This window comes from Rhinatrema bivittatum, chromosome 1, assembly GCF_901001135.1.
Source record: "Rhinatrema bivittatum chromosome 1, aRhiBiv1.1, whole genome shotgun sequence".
In the NCBI taxonomy this organism is placed as follows: Eukaryota; Metazoa; Chordata; class Amphibia; order Gymnophiona; family Rhinatrematidae; genus Rhinatrema; species Rhinatrema bivittatum.
The window spans coordinates 817,482,452-817,496,553 of record NC_042615.1 but is presented as its reverse complement, the minus strand read 5'-3'; the positions used below and the strand labels follow the sequence as shown (position 1 = coordinate 817,496,553).

The following is a 14,102-nucleotide window of genomic DNA, read 5'->3' as shown; positions in this document are numbered from 1 at the left end:
CATGGCAGAGTTTTCGAAATTCTGTGGCAGATTTGGCCAAAAAAAAAAATCAGTGGCAAGTTTGAGGCAAATTTACATAATTTTGCATATATTTGCAACTTAAATAGTTTTTTCTTTTTAACTTTTCTACAAATAATGTCAGACATTTCTGCTTCCAGTAAATTTTATTTGGTTCCTTGGAGGAAATGATCTGGGAATGGGAAGAGAGGAGTTTCAGAGGAGGGAAATGAAGAAGGAATCTTAGGAGGGTTGGAGGATTCATGGAGGGTAAGGAAAGGGAATGTAAGGAGTGGAGGGAAAAAGATCCGAAGAAGGGTTTGGGGGAGGGAAGGTTGGAAGAAAGGGAGGAGTATGGATGGGGTGGAAGAGAAGGGAAGGATGCTACAGCCCCCAGATTACCAGTCACACCTCCATCTCCCTTTCTCTTATCCCTCCTTCCAAAGTCCATTTGATCCCCTCTGTCGCTCTTTCACTTCCACCCACACCTGTTCTCCTCACTCAGGATTACTCTTCTGTCCCAAAACCCTCACTCCCCCTGGTTTACTAACTCCCTCCACAAGCCCCAGATTCACTCCCTCCAGTCCCCGGTTCACTCACTCACTTCCCCTGGTTCACCTCCCCACCCGCAGGATCCCCAGTTGATTTTGTTCTCTTTCTCCTGCCCTGTGATCCCCGGCTCACTCTCTCCCTGTGCCCCCCTGGACCCCCTGTCTCACTGAGTCTGGCATGTGCTCTCTCCATCCCTGCCGTGGCGTGAGAGACATGCTGTGAACCACGTGGTTCAACGTATACCATTCGTGTCCCAGTAGGGGAGAAGAGAGGATGCGCCAGAGGCACTGCAAGGCTGCCGTCCTCCTGCTGGGCCAATAGGAGCCAGTGAACTAGTGGGTTCAAGGGGTGTGGGTGGGAAGGGTAGATTTCTCTGTCTACTGCCACCAGTAAATCTCTTCTGAGCCAGGCATGAATATAAGAAATTGCCATGCTGGGTCAGACCAAGGCTCCATCAAGCCCAGCATCCTGTTTCCAACAGTGGCCAATCCAGGCTACAAGTACCTGGCAAGTACCAAAACACTAAGTAGATCTCATGCTACTGATGCCAGTAATAGCAGTGGCTATTCCCTAAGTCAACTTAATTAATAGCAGGTAATGGACTTCTCCTCCAAGAACTTATCCAAATATTTTTTAAACCCAGCTACACTAACTGCACTAACCAAAATTCTATCTCCTGCCTTCCAGAGCATGAAGACAGGTGATAGTAAATCATACCTGGGAACTTCTGATTTTTCTGGATTAACAGGACAGGGGGTGTGTGTGTGTGTGCGGCAGGTAGCGTGTACGTGCATAAAGTACACACATACTAACACACATATTCTTACGCACATACGTGCTCATTCTCCCTCCACACACACATGCCCTCCATGCTCACTCACTTCCCTCCTTCTTCTATACATGCTTACATATTCACCCTTTCACTTCTCTCCCTCTATCACATCCTCTTTATCTTCCTCACCAACAATAACAGCTGCCTCTTGCTCCCCCCGCCCCACCTACTGATTTCAGCCTCCTCCTTCCTCTTCCCCACAGGGTAATAGCTTTCTCTTGTCAGGCCCATGCAGCGATTAATGTTCTTCTCTTTCTGCCTCTGAGAGCTGGCGCTGTCTTACTTCCAGCGTGCAAGTTTCCTTTTCTGCCATGGGGGCCCAGCGTTCCTTCCTGCTTGCATGGGTGCAGCTGATTTGTGATGATCTGGAGCTGGCTGTATTTTTATTTTTATTTTTTTTTTTTTTTGTATCTTGGCCCGGTGACCTGGCAATCCTCCTCCTCTCTTTTCTCGATATATAATAAAGAGGACAGTTGCCCTGCGCCTGCATCGCCAGCATGCAAAGAGAGCTCTGCCCCTCCCTCGGTGGAGGAGGCACACTGCTAGTAACATCCCCCCTCCTTAGAGAGAACTCCATTTACCTCTACTTTGTCACCTCCCATTCAGCCAGTTTTTAACCCAGTCAGTCACTCTAGGATCCATACCAGGGGCGCACAATTTATTTATAAATCTTCTGCGCAGAACCGTGTCAAAGGCCTTGCTGAAATCTAAGTACCTACGTCCAGCGCTCTCCCTTCATCCAACTCTCTGGTCACCCAATCAAAGAAATTGATCCGATTCGTCTGACAAGATTTAGCTCTGGTAAAACCTTGCAGCCTCTGATCTTGCAATCCATTGGATTCCAAAAAGTGCACCGCCCTCTGTTTTAGCAGCGATTTTATTTATTTATTTATTTAGCATTTTTCTATACCGAACTTCATGGTTAAATACCATATCAGATCGGTTTACATCGAACGGGGGATAGAGAAAAACTTGTAACAGAAATGGAACAGAACAAAATAATCAGAAGAGAGCAGTAAGTTACATTAAACAAGGACTATAAACTTGGAGGCTTTACAGCTTAGAAGTAAGAAGAATAGAAGGCCCAAGAAGGGCAATAACTTAAACACAAAAGTTGTAATGGATTCAGATTAAACAGGAAACAATATTATCTGAGGAGTTAGGATAATCATAATAATAGGCAACAAAATAGTAGCATGGTTCCGTAGCTCGTGAATAGGTTGTTTGTCTATTGTGAGTCTGAAGGATCCGAGAAGGTCTTAAGTTTTTTTTGAATGTTAGTAGGCATGGTTCTAGCCTGAGGTCTGCGGGGAGGCTATTCCAGATGTTTGGACCTGCAAAAGAAGTTTGCTCACCACAGAGGTCAGACTGACTGGCCTGGAGTTCCCAGCCTCCTCCTTACCTCTGCTTTTCTGTATAGGAACCACATCCACCCTTTTCATTGATGATTAAGATTAAATTAATTATACCCATCCATGAAATGTAAAGTGATGGCGACCTAGTGAGATCTGTCTTAATCTTATCCAGAATCAGGATAGAGTTGTCCCTATAAAGTCTAGAGGTGTCCTCTGTGAATTCTGATGTGGCCCTCATCTCCACCACCTCCAGGCTGTTCCGTGCATCTACCAATCTCTCTGTAGGAACACAAGTGCCGTGCTGGATCAGCCCAAGGTCCAGTGAGCCCAGCACCCTGACCCAGTAGTGGCCAGTCCAGGTCCCAAGAACCCAGCAGATCCCTCAACAGTTGATCTGTTTCTTGTATCTCATTCCCAGGATAGCAATGGCTTTTCCAGGTCTACCTGGCTAATAACTGTTTATGGACTTTTCCTTCGGGATATTGTCTGGCCCTCTTCTGTAAAGAAACAATTCCTGAGGTTACTCCTGAGTCTGCTCCCTTCCACTCCATCCCATGATCCCTCGTTCCAGAGCCTCACATTCAGTTGGAAGAGGCCTGCCTCCTGCGCATTTATGCTTTGGAAGTATTTACATGTCTCTATCATATCTCTCCTTTCCTCCAGGGCAGGACTTCCCAAACCCCTGTCCTGGGGACCCCACAGCCAGTTGGATTTTCAGAGTATTCACAATGAATATGCATGAGGTAAATTTGCATATAGGGAGGCTCCATGATATGCAGATTTCTCTCATGCATATTCATTGTGGATATCCTGAAAATCTGCCTGGCTGTGAGGGTCTCCAGGACAGGAGTTTGGGAAGCCCTGCTCCAGGGTATATAAAACCATTTAGTAACACTGCTTGCCGAACCCATCCTAAATTGGCTTTCCAATAATAAAACAGCATGGCGGGTGGTGGGAAAGGTGGCCAGGAGGAGGAAGCTGTTCTATATCTCCTCCCAGCTTGCTGATTCCAGTCACTGTGTAGTCACATCCTGGGCTGGGGGCCAGGCGGCACCAGAGCTCTTCCCTGAACGCTGTGGCCATGGGCCCTAAATCCAGCCACTAGGTGTCGCCGCCGCGCTACGGCCGAGGCTCCCTCCTCTCCGGGAGCCGTGAGTATTCCCCGCCCACCCGGCGAGCGGATGATCTGAGCTGCGGGTTGAACCCGGGTTCTTCTGCAGGGCTGTGCATATCTTCTGGCGCTCCGATAGCAATTTCTTATCCTAAACCGGGGCGGGCCAAGGTTTCTGGCAGTGGAGGTCCTCGCTCCTCTTATTTTATTTTATTTTATTTTTCAACCTTCCAAGGAAACTTAACCCACTGATTTGTGAGCCCCTTATCTGGCCCTTGGGTGGGACAGCTTTACAGAAAAGGAAACGTATTCTCAGGAGATTTTTAATTCCTGCAAACCTCCCCAGCCACCAGAGCAAAATACCAAGAATTAAGTAAGGAGAGGCCTCCCCCTGAGTGCTTGATTGAGCTGCCTGCCTGCCCACCTAAAGGGGAGAAAGCAAATCCTTTCTAATGCTATCTCCAGAATTCTTGAGCTCTACCCCTGACGTTAGGAGCAGAGGAATCTGTGTGAGAGGTTATGCAATGGGCAGTAAAACATTGTCCTGGGAGTCTGCTGCTTCACACTCCCCCCTCAGTCTGCCCTTCCTGACCTTGCACAAGAATCTGGCAAGCAGGACTGGGAAACAGGGGGGCCACGTCGCTCCTCTTCCACCGCCCATGTACCTTTGTCCCAGCCTCCGAAGCTGCTTGCATATTGTCTACCCGCTTAAACTGGGAGCTAATTCCACCTTTCCGCCTGTCCCGAGGGCTTTCTGTGCCTGTGCGCCAGTTCTAATCCCAGCCCTGTCACTGACTCTCTGTGTGACCTCAGGATCAGTCCCTTAATCTCCCTGTGCCTCAGTTCTAATCCCAGCCCTGTCACTGACTCTCTGTGTGACCTCAGGATCAGTCCCTTTATCTCCCCGTGCCTCAGTTCTAATCCCAGCTCTGTCACTGACTCACTGTGTGACCTCGGGATCAGTCCCTTTATCTCCCTGTGCCTCAGTTCTAATCCCAGCCCTGTCACTGACTCTCTGTGTGACCTCAGGATCAGTCCCTTTATCTCCCTGTGCCTCAGTTCTAATCCCAGCCCTGTCACTGACTCTCTGTGTGACCTCAGGATCAGTCCCTTTATCTCCCCGTGCCTCAGTTCTAATCCCAGCCCTGTCACTGACTCTCTGTGTGACCTCAGGATCAGTCCCTTTATCTCCCCGTGCCTCAGTTCTAATCCCAGCCCTGTCACTGACTCTCTGTGTGACCTCAGGATCAGTCCCTTTATCTCCCCGTGCCTCAGTTCTAATCCCAGCCCTGTCACTGACTCTCTGTGTGACCTCAGGATCAGTCCCTTTATCTCCCTGTGCCTCAGTTCTAATCCCAGCTCTGTCACTGCCTCTCTGTGTGACCTCAGGATCAGTCCCTTTATCTCCCTGTGCCTCAGTTCTAATCCCAGCCCTGTCACTGACTCTCTGTGTGACCTCAGGATCAGTCCCTTTATCTCCCTGTGCCTCAGTTCTAATCCCAGCCCTGTCACTGACTCTCTGTGTGACCTCAGGATCAGTCCCTTTATCTCTCTGTGCCTCAGTTCTAATCCCAGCTCTGTCACTGACTCTGTGTGTGACCTCGGGTTCAGTCCCTTTATCTCCCTGTGCCTCAGTTCTAATCCCAGCCCTGTCATTGACTCACTGTGTGACCTCGGGATCAGTCCCTTTATCTCCCTGTGCCTCAGTTCTAATCCCAGCTCTGTCACTGACTCTGTGTGTGACCTCGGGTTCAGTCCCTTTATCTCCCTGTGCCTCAGTTCTAATCCCAGCTCTGTCACTGACTCACTGTGTGACCTCGGGTTCAGTCCCTTTATCTCCCTGTGTCTCAGTCCTAATCCCAGCTCTGTCACTGACTCTCTGTGTGACCTTGGGATCCAGTCCCTTTATCTCCCTGTGCCTCAGTTCTAATCCCAGCTCTGTCACTGACTCTGTGTGTGACCTCGGGTTCAGTCCCTTTATCTCCCTGTGTCTCAGTCCTAATCCCAGCTCTGTCACTGACTCTCTGTGTGACCTTGGGATCCAGTCCCTTTATCTCCCTGTGCCTCAGTTCTAATCCCAGCCCTGTCACTGACTCTCTGCGTGATCTTGGGAATAGTCACTTAATCTCCCTGCGCCTCAGTTCTAATCCCAGCTCTGTCACTGACTCTCTGCGTGGCCTTGGGAATAGTCACGTAATCTCCCTGCGCCTCAGTTCTAATCCCAGCCCTGTCACTGATCTGCGTGGCCTTGGGAATAGTCACGTAATCTTCCTGCGCCTCAGTTCTAATCCCAGCCCTGTCACTGATCTGCGTGGCCTTGGGAATAGTCACGTAATCTCCCTGTGCCTCAGTTCTAATCCCAGCCCTGCCACTGACTCTCTACGTGGCCTTGGGAATAGTCACGTAATCTTCCTGTGCCTCAGTTCTAATCCCAGCCCTGTCACTGATCTGCGTGGCCTTGGGAATAGTCACGTAATCTCCCTGCGCCTCAGTTCTAATCCCAGCCCTGTCACTGACTCTGCGTGGCCTTGGGAATAGTCACTTAATCTCCCTGCGCCTCAGTTCTAATCCCAGCCCTGTCACTGACTCTCTGCGTGGCCTTGGGAATAGTCACTTAATCTCCCTGTGCCTCAGTTCTAATCCCAGCCCTGTCACTGACTCTCTGCATGACCTCAGGATCAGTCCCTTTGTCTCCCTGTGCCTCAGTTCTAATCCCAGCCCTGTCACTGACTCTCTGCGTGACCTTGGGAATAGTCACGTAATCTCCCTGCGCCGCACTTTTCCTCCCTGTAATTAGGTGTTTGAGAATTAGGTTCTTCTTTCTTCCCCTTCTCCTTTGCAGAGCTTTCTGTCTGTTCCAGGCTGCAGGTCGTTCACCTCGGAGGCGTTCCTTGCTTCTTAACCCCCTGTCTTTAATGGCTGGTGCCAGTCCTGCACTCTGTCACCATATCTGCCCTGAATGGAAAGTTGTCTGGTCTGTGTGAGGGGGTCCCTCTTCGGGGGCGATGGGGGTAACGTGAGGGAGCCTGTTTTGGATGGCGGGGGTAAGAGGGGGCTGGGGGGGGCATGTTTGAGGGTTTCACCTCGGTGTGTGAGTGACAGAGCCTGCTGTAGAGGGGGGACACGGCTGGACCTATAAGGAGACCTGCTGGGGGCACGTACGAGGGCTCTGCCTCAGGGTGGGAGTGACAGAGCCTGCTGGAGTGGGGGGACACGGACGGACCTATAAGGAGACCTGCTGGGGGCACGTACGAGGGCTCTGCCTCAGGGTGGGAGTGACAGAGCCTGCTGGAGTGGGGGGACACGGACGGACCTATAAGGAGACCTGCTGGGGGCACGTACGAGGGCTCTGCCTCAGGGTGGGAGTGACAGAGCCTGCTGGAGTGGGGGGACACGGACGGACCTATAAGGAGACCTGCTGGGGGCATGTGCGAGGGCTGTGCCTCGGGGTGGGAGTGAGGGGGACCTGCCTGGGCCCTGTTTTGAGGATGCCACGTCAGGGTGAGAGTGAGGGAATCTGCTGGCTGGGAACATGTGTGAGGGAAGCTTGCTCCGGTCCATGCAGTCACATTTGTTGGCCCGGTTCTCGCTCTGCCTGCCTATCTCTCTGTGTAATGCACATCCTGTCCTGTCCCTAGCACAGATTTTTGCGAAAGAAGCCTCTGGACAGTGCGTAGCCCAGGCTTTTCCCACAGGCTGGCCTGGTGCTGTGTTTTTTGTTGTTGTTTGTTGTTGCTGTAGTGAGTCCGGTGCATACCACCATGACCCTCTGGGAAGCTCCTTCTCTCTCCGTAATGTCCCCCCCCCTGGCCGCTTAACCCCCTGTGATCATGGCCACAGGAGGCAAATGGAGCGCGGGGAGCCCCTCCCGTGCTGTGACTCTATTGCGCCCTCTCCGTGTCGGGGGGGGGGGGGCAGCCAGGAGCTTGGGCTCCGTGCCCCTGGACACATGCGACGCGTGCGATCCCGGCAACGGTGCTGGAGGACAGGTTGGAACAGACCAGAGAATCCCCCCAGCTCTAACCCGTCCTTTCCTCCGGATTCGGGTGAATCTGAATTGGCGAGGCAGTGCCTAAAGGTCTTGCCCAAAGCACCAGGCAAAGAGAGCAAACTTCAGAGCGAATTTCGTGGGTAGAACGCGATCTACGGTGCCGCCTGCCGGCGAGGACGCCACACGGCCCCGACGTGTGAGACTTACCAGGGCAGTGCTGGCCTTGTGCCTGAGTTGATGCCAGTGGCCCCCTGGTTCAGTGCAGAAGATCTGGATTTCCTTCCCCGGGTTGGCCGGGACTGGGGGACGTTGCAGAAGCTCTGCAACGTCCCCCAGTCCCGGTTGGGGGGGAGGGAGAGGCGTTGGGGGGGAGGGAGAGGCGTCTCCTTGCAGTGCTAGCACCCAGTGACTGGATGTCTGGCCCCTGCTTGGAGCCCGTGTGCTGAGGCCCGTGGCTGCACGGATCAGGCCGAGTGATCTGGGAGATGGAAATGCACAGAAACATGACGGCAAAAAAAAAAAAAAAGACCATACGGCTTATCCACACAACGGCTTCCCTCTCCGGTTTCTACCAAACTGAGATTCTCGGTCCTTGTCCCAGGCTTTCTTCGATTCAGATACTATTTTGGTCTCCACCACCTCCATGCATCCACCACCCTCTCTATAAAGAAATAGCTCCTGAGACTACTCTCTTTCACCCTCATCTCATGACCGCTTGTTCTAGAGCCTCCTTTCCATTGAAAGGCTCCCCTCCTGTGCATGGTCACCTTCTGAGATATTTGAATGTCTCTATCATATCTAGAACGGGTAGATGTGAATCGGTTATTTACTCTTTCGGATAGTAGAAAGACTAGGGGGCACTCCATGAAGTTAGCATGTGGCACATTTAAAACTAATCGGATAAAGTTCTTCTTTACTCAACGCACAATTAAACTCTGGAATTTGTTGCCAGAGGATGTGGTTAGTGCAGTTAGTATAGCTGGGTTTAAAAGAGGATTGGATAAGTTCTTGGAGGAGAAGTCCATTACCTGCTATTAAGTTCACTGAGAGAATAGCCACTGCCATTAGCAATGGTTACATGGAATAGACTTAGTTTTTGGGTACTTGCCAGGTTCTTATGGCCTGGATTGGCCACTGCTAGAAACAGGATGTTGGGCTTGATGGACCCTTGGTCTGACCCAGTATGGCATTTTCTTATGCTCTATCTCACCTTTCCTCCAGGGTATACATGCTCAGATCATGTGCTTTAGAACGAAGCCCACTGACCATTTTAGTAGCCTCCCTCTGGACCAACTCCATCCTGTTTCTATCCTTTTGAAGGTGCGGTCTCCAGGATTGTACCCAGAATTCCCAGTGAGGTCTCAGCAGGGGCTTCTACAGGAACAGATCACCTCCCTTATTGTCCAGGCCCAAATGGGAACTGGATTCTTTTTCTTCCAGGATGGAAGAACATCCAATTTTGGCTGTAGTCTTCCTTTTATGGCTCAATTTAGGCTGCCCCAGGAAGATCGACCCATTGGGCCATCATCCTAGGAGCTTGGCACATTAAAAAAAAAAAAATCCTTTCTGCTGCATAGTATAACCCATTCATCTGGACTGGTCTGCCAGGATTCAAGGAAAGGACATTTAACTGGTACGCTTCCAGTTCACCTTTTTTCTGCTGACCAGTCCTCCCTTTCTGCACCAAAGCATCTTTCTGGCTTTAGCTGTCACCTGCTCCACCTGTTTGGCACCTTGAGATCATCAGATATGATCTCCCCCACGACTCGCTCTTGTTTCCTGCTTCCCCTAGACTGTACTACTCTCTTGAGTCTTTGCTGGGTAACTGCAAAAGAAGGCTGCTGCCATTGCCCATTAGTGACCAGTTCAGAGTGAGCTGGAAGCCCAAAGCAGCAGAAGGAAAACTGCTGGGCCCAGAAAAAGGTACACAGGAACTAAAGCAGTACCTGATTGTACATTGTAAAATCTGACAGCAGGTAAGAACCTTTAGACCCATCCAGTCTGCCCGATGTACTTCCTAGTGCAGTGCCAGAGATCCCAGCTGATCTCTGGCTTTCCCCTCATTTTTTCACAACTAGGGATCCTCTGTGCTTACACCATGCTTTATTCCTTACTCCCTCATAGCTAAGGATCGTCTGTGCTTCTCTCAGATTTTACTCTTCACTCCCCCACAGCTATGGATCCTTACTCCCCCACAGCTAAGGATCCTCTGTGCTTATACCAGGCTTTACCCCTCACTCCCCCACAGCTAAGGATCCTCTGTGCTGATCCCTGGCTTTACCTCTCACTCCCCCACAGCTAAGGATCCTCTGTGCTTATCCCAGGCTTTACTCCTCACTCCCCCCACAGCTAAGGATCCTCTGTGCTTATCCCAGGCTTTACCCCTCACTCCCCCACAGCTAAGGATCCTCTGTGCTTATCCCAGGCTTTACCTCTCACAGCTAAGGATCCTCTGTGCTTATCCCAGGCTTTACTCCTCACTCCCCCCCCCCCCCCCCCCCACAGCTAAGGATCCTCTGCGCTTATCCCTGGCTTTACCTCTCACTCCCCCACAGCTAAGGATCCTCCGTGCTTATCCCTGGCTTTACCCCTCACTCGCCCACAGCTAAGGATCCTCCGTGCTTATCCCAGGCTTTACCTCTCACTCCCCCACAGCTAAGGATCCTCTGTGCTTATCCCAGGCTTTACCCCTCAATCCCCCACAGCTAAGGATCCTCTGTGCTTATCCCAGGCTTTACCCCTCACTCCCCCTCAGCTAAGGATCCTCTGTGCTTATCCCAGGCTTTACCCCTCACTCCCCCTCAGCTAAGGATCCTCTGTGCTTATCCCAGGCTTTACCTCTCATTCCCCCACAGCTAAGGATCCTCTGTGCTTATCCCAGGCTTTACCCCTCACTCCCCCACAGCTAAGGATCCTCTGTGCTTATCCCAGGCTTTACCCCCTCCATCCCCCACAGCTAAGGATCCTCTGTGCTTATCCCAGGCTTACCCCTCACTCCCCCACAGCTAAGGATCCTCTGTGCTTATCCTAGGCTTTACCCCTCACTCCCCCACAGCTAAGGATCCTCTGTGCTTATCCCAGGCTTTACCCCTCACTCCCCCACAGCTAAGGATCCTCTGTGCTTATCCTAGGCTTTACCCCTCACTCCCCCACAGCTAAGGATCCTCTGTGCTTATCCTAGGCTTTACCCCCTCACTCCCCCACAGCTAAGGATCCTCTGTGCTTATCCCAGGCTTTACCCCTCACTCCCCCACAGCTAAGGATCCTCTGTGCTTATCCCAGGCTTTACCCCTCTGTCCCCACAGCTAAGGATCCTCTGTGCCTATCCCAGGCTTTACCCCTCACTCTCCCCCACAGCTAAGGATCCTCTGTGCTTATCCCAGGCTTTACCCCTCTCTCCCCCACAGCTAAGGATCCTCTGTGCTTATCCTAGGCTTTACCCCTCACTCCCCACAGCTAAGGATCCTCTGTGCTTATCCCAGGCTTTACCCCTCACTCCCCCACAGCTAAGGATCCTCTGTGCTTATCCCAGGCTTTACCCCTCACTCCCCCACAGCTAAGGATCCTCAGTGCTTATCCCAGGCTTTACCTCTCACTCCCCCACAGCTAAGGATCCTCTGTGCTTATCCCAGGCTTTACCCCTCACTCCCCCACAGCTAAGGATCCTCTGTGCTTATCCCAGGCTTTACCCCTCACTCCCCACAGCTAAGGATCCTCTGTGCTTATCCCAGGCTTTACCTCTCACTCCCCCACAGCTAAGGATCCTCTGTGCTTATCCCAGGCTTTACCTCTCACTCCCCCACAGCTAAGGATCCTCTGTGCTTATCCCAGGCTTTACCTCTCACTCCCCCACAGCTAAGGATCCTCAGTGCTTATCCCAGGCTTTACCTCTCACTCCCCCACAGCTAAGGATCCTCTGTGCGTATCCCAGGCTTTACCCCTCACTCCCCCACAGCTAAGGATCCTCTGTGCTTATCCCAGGCTTTACCCCTCACTCCCCACAGCTAAGGATCCTCTGTGCTTATCCCAGGCTTTACCCCTCTCTCCCCCACAGCTAAGGATCCTCTGTGCTTATCCCATGACCTCCACTCGGAGACTGTTCCATGCATTCAGTTTTCTTTGGGTTTTCCGACAGCTGTTCGCTGATTTACCTTCCTGTGATGGTTCGTTCTCCGAATGTCGAGTCATACAAATCTTTAACCTCGTCTTTCGGACTTATACCAGAATTAAAAGTAAGTGCTGCTGGTGGGGGCAGCCTGCAGCTGGTTCTAAGCTTGGAACACCAGGCCACGTAGGAACTCACATGAACCAACCGTCGGAGACTCGGTTCTGTGGGATTGTAAGTGCCACTCTGGGCAAAAGAGAGAGGAGCCCTAGGAATAAGAGCTCGTGGGTCGGAGTAGAGCCAAGGAGCAGGGGAGCTGCTGTTTTAGGAATGAAGCCAGTACTGGTGTCTGGTGCCTTAGATTTTAGTGGAGTGGTATTAACGCGTCCATTTGCAATCTTGTTTTAGTGAAAAAATTAAAATTTCCTTTGCGGTCCACACAGAATACGAAGCTGAATCCGAAACCTGCTCCCCTAAGATAAATTTTACTGATCTGTTATCTAGAAACGTGGAACGGGATGGCAGATAGAGACCTTACGGGCTCATCCACATCTCCTCAGCCTTGCAGTCCCGTCCTCTTCCTCGAAGCTTGCCGGCGCTCGTCCCGTGCTCTCGTGAATTCCAGCGCTGCTCGTGCCCCGGCGATGCTTGAGATGTCGTCATCCCAGTGCCTTTTTCATGGACTCTGCAACAATCGGTAGAAAAAAATGGCACTGCCCCTCCCCGGCCAGTTAGATGGTGGCTTCAGGTCAGCCCGCAGGCCCAGCTGAACTATGCCGATCCTTTCTGGCTTCCTCCCTCTGAAATGAATACCCTGCCGCAGGAGCGCGCCGCTGTCACTCCGTGGCTATTGGCCCCTGAGCACTGAAGAAGGTGGGGGGCCAGCCACAAAAGAGTGGCCCCCATCCCCCCCGCTGGTGCTGGCTCTGTACTCTACAGGAGGCATTTGGATGCCATATTCCCTCCCCCTTTGGGGGGGGGTGGGCTGGTGCCCGCGGCTATGCCGGCCGGGCTGCCCAGGAGCCCCCCCCAGGACCTCTGATTTACATGAGGCCTCCTGATTGGCTGCCCACCCACTCAGCAGTGGGATTGTGATGTTTCAGGCACCCCCTGAATTTTGTCTTGGGGGGGGGGTGGGGGGTGCAGTTAGTTTGAATTTTAGTGTCAGGGAAGAAGGAGAGACAGCCTGAGAGTGAGAGGGGGGGGGGTCTTTAGCTTGCCGTTGCTAGGGTTTTCCTGGGCCATCGTTGAGGAGGTGGCAGGGGGGGATACCATGCGATAACTCCTACGTGTGAGGGGCTGCTTCCTTCCCCACGTGGTCCAGCATTGGATACGGAGGTAAGTTGCTGGCATGAGGCCGCAGCCAGAGCTCCTTGTGGCTTCCTTGACTTGCTCTTCGGTTCCCGTTTTTCTCCTGTCTGCGCTCCCCTTTCTCCTCTTTCCTCTTGCAAGCGCCTCTACATCCGTATCTTTTAGAAAGCGGTGGGTGCCTGCCCCCGGTCACATTGCGCCCTTCCCATGCTGCTTGTGATAGCAGGTTACCTGGGGGGCTGGGCCTCATCCACACCCCCTATAGACTGTTTTCCAGAAGCCGACCATGGTGGCATTGTGATCACTCTAAGGCCTGTGTGCCATGGACTCGCCCTTCCTGCCTACTGGTCAGCCAGCAGGTGCTGCCTATAAACCTCCCTCCCCGGATCTGTGAATGCCCTGTGCAGAAGCGCGTGAGCTACGGGGCCGGCCGGCCTACATTCCTAGGATACTAAATGGGCAGTCCAGATGTAAAGAAAAAAAAATGCTTTTTTGCCAGCTCGGTCTGTGTTTCTGTGTTAAAGGAGTTCAGAGTTCTTTTGGTGGCTCCACTGGTGGATCTGTTTGATCATTATTTGGAGATGGGCATGGTCCCACAGGACTGGAGAAGGGCGGATTGCATCCCTCTTCGTCAGAAGTAGAAATGAAGAGGAAGTTGGTAACTATGGGCTGGTTAGCCTGACTTCCTCAGTGGGTAAATTGACAAGAGTCACTCCCGCAGGTTACAAAATCCATGGCCGCACTGTTTTACCAGAGGGAGATCCTGTCAGATACATCTGATCAATTTTGTTGAGTGATTAGAGAATTAAATTGGGAGTGCAGTGGATGTGGTTTATTTAGATTTCAGC

The 14,102-nt window shown here is 51.9% G+C and overlaps 1 protein-coding gene across 6 annotated transcripts in view; it reads left to right on the top strand.

Moving 5' to 3' along the window:
• Positions 1-14,102, top strand: part of FAM214B (family with sequence similarity 214 member B) — a 228,128-nt gene that overhangs the window by 78,517 nt on the left and 135,509 nt on the right. For 2 of the 6 annotated variants that reach the window (XM_029581782.1, XM_029581753.1), the window contains exon 1: positions 13,153-13,281. The exons of the other annotated variants lie outside the window; for them this stretch is intronic. The gene's annotated coding sequence lies outside the window, so the exon portion shown is untranslated. Of the gene's footprint in view, positions 1-13,152; positions 13,282-14,102 lie in introns of those variants that run through there. 6 annotated transcript variants of the gene reach the window in all.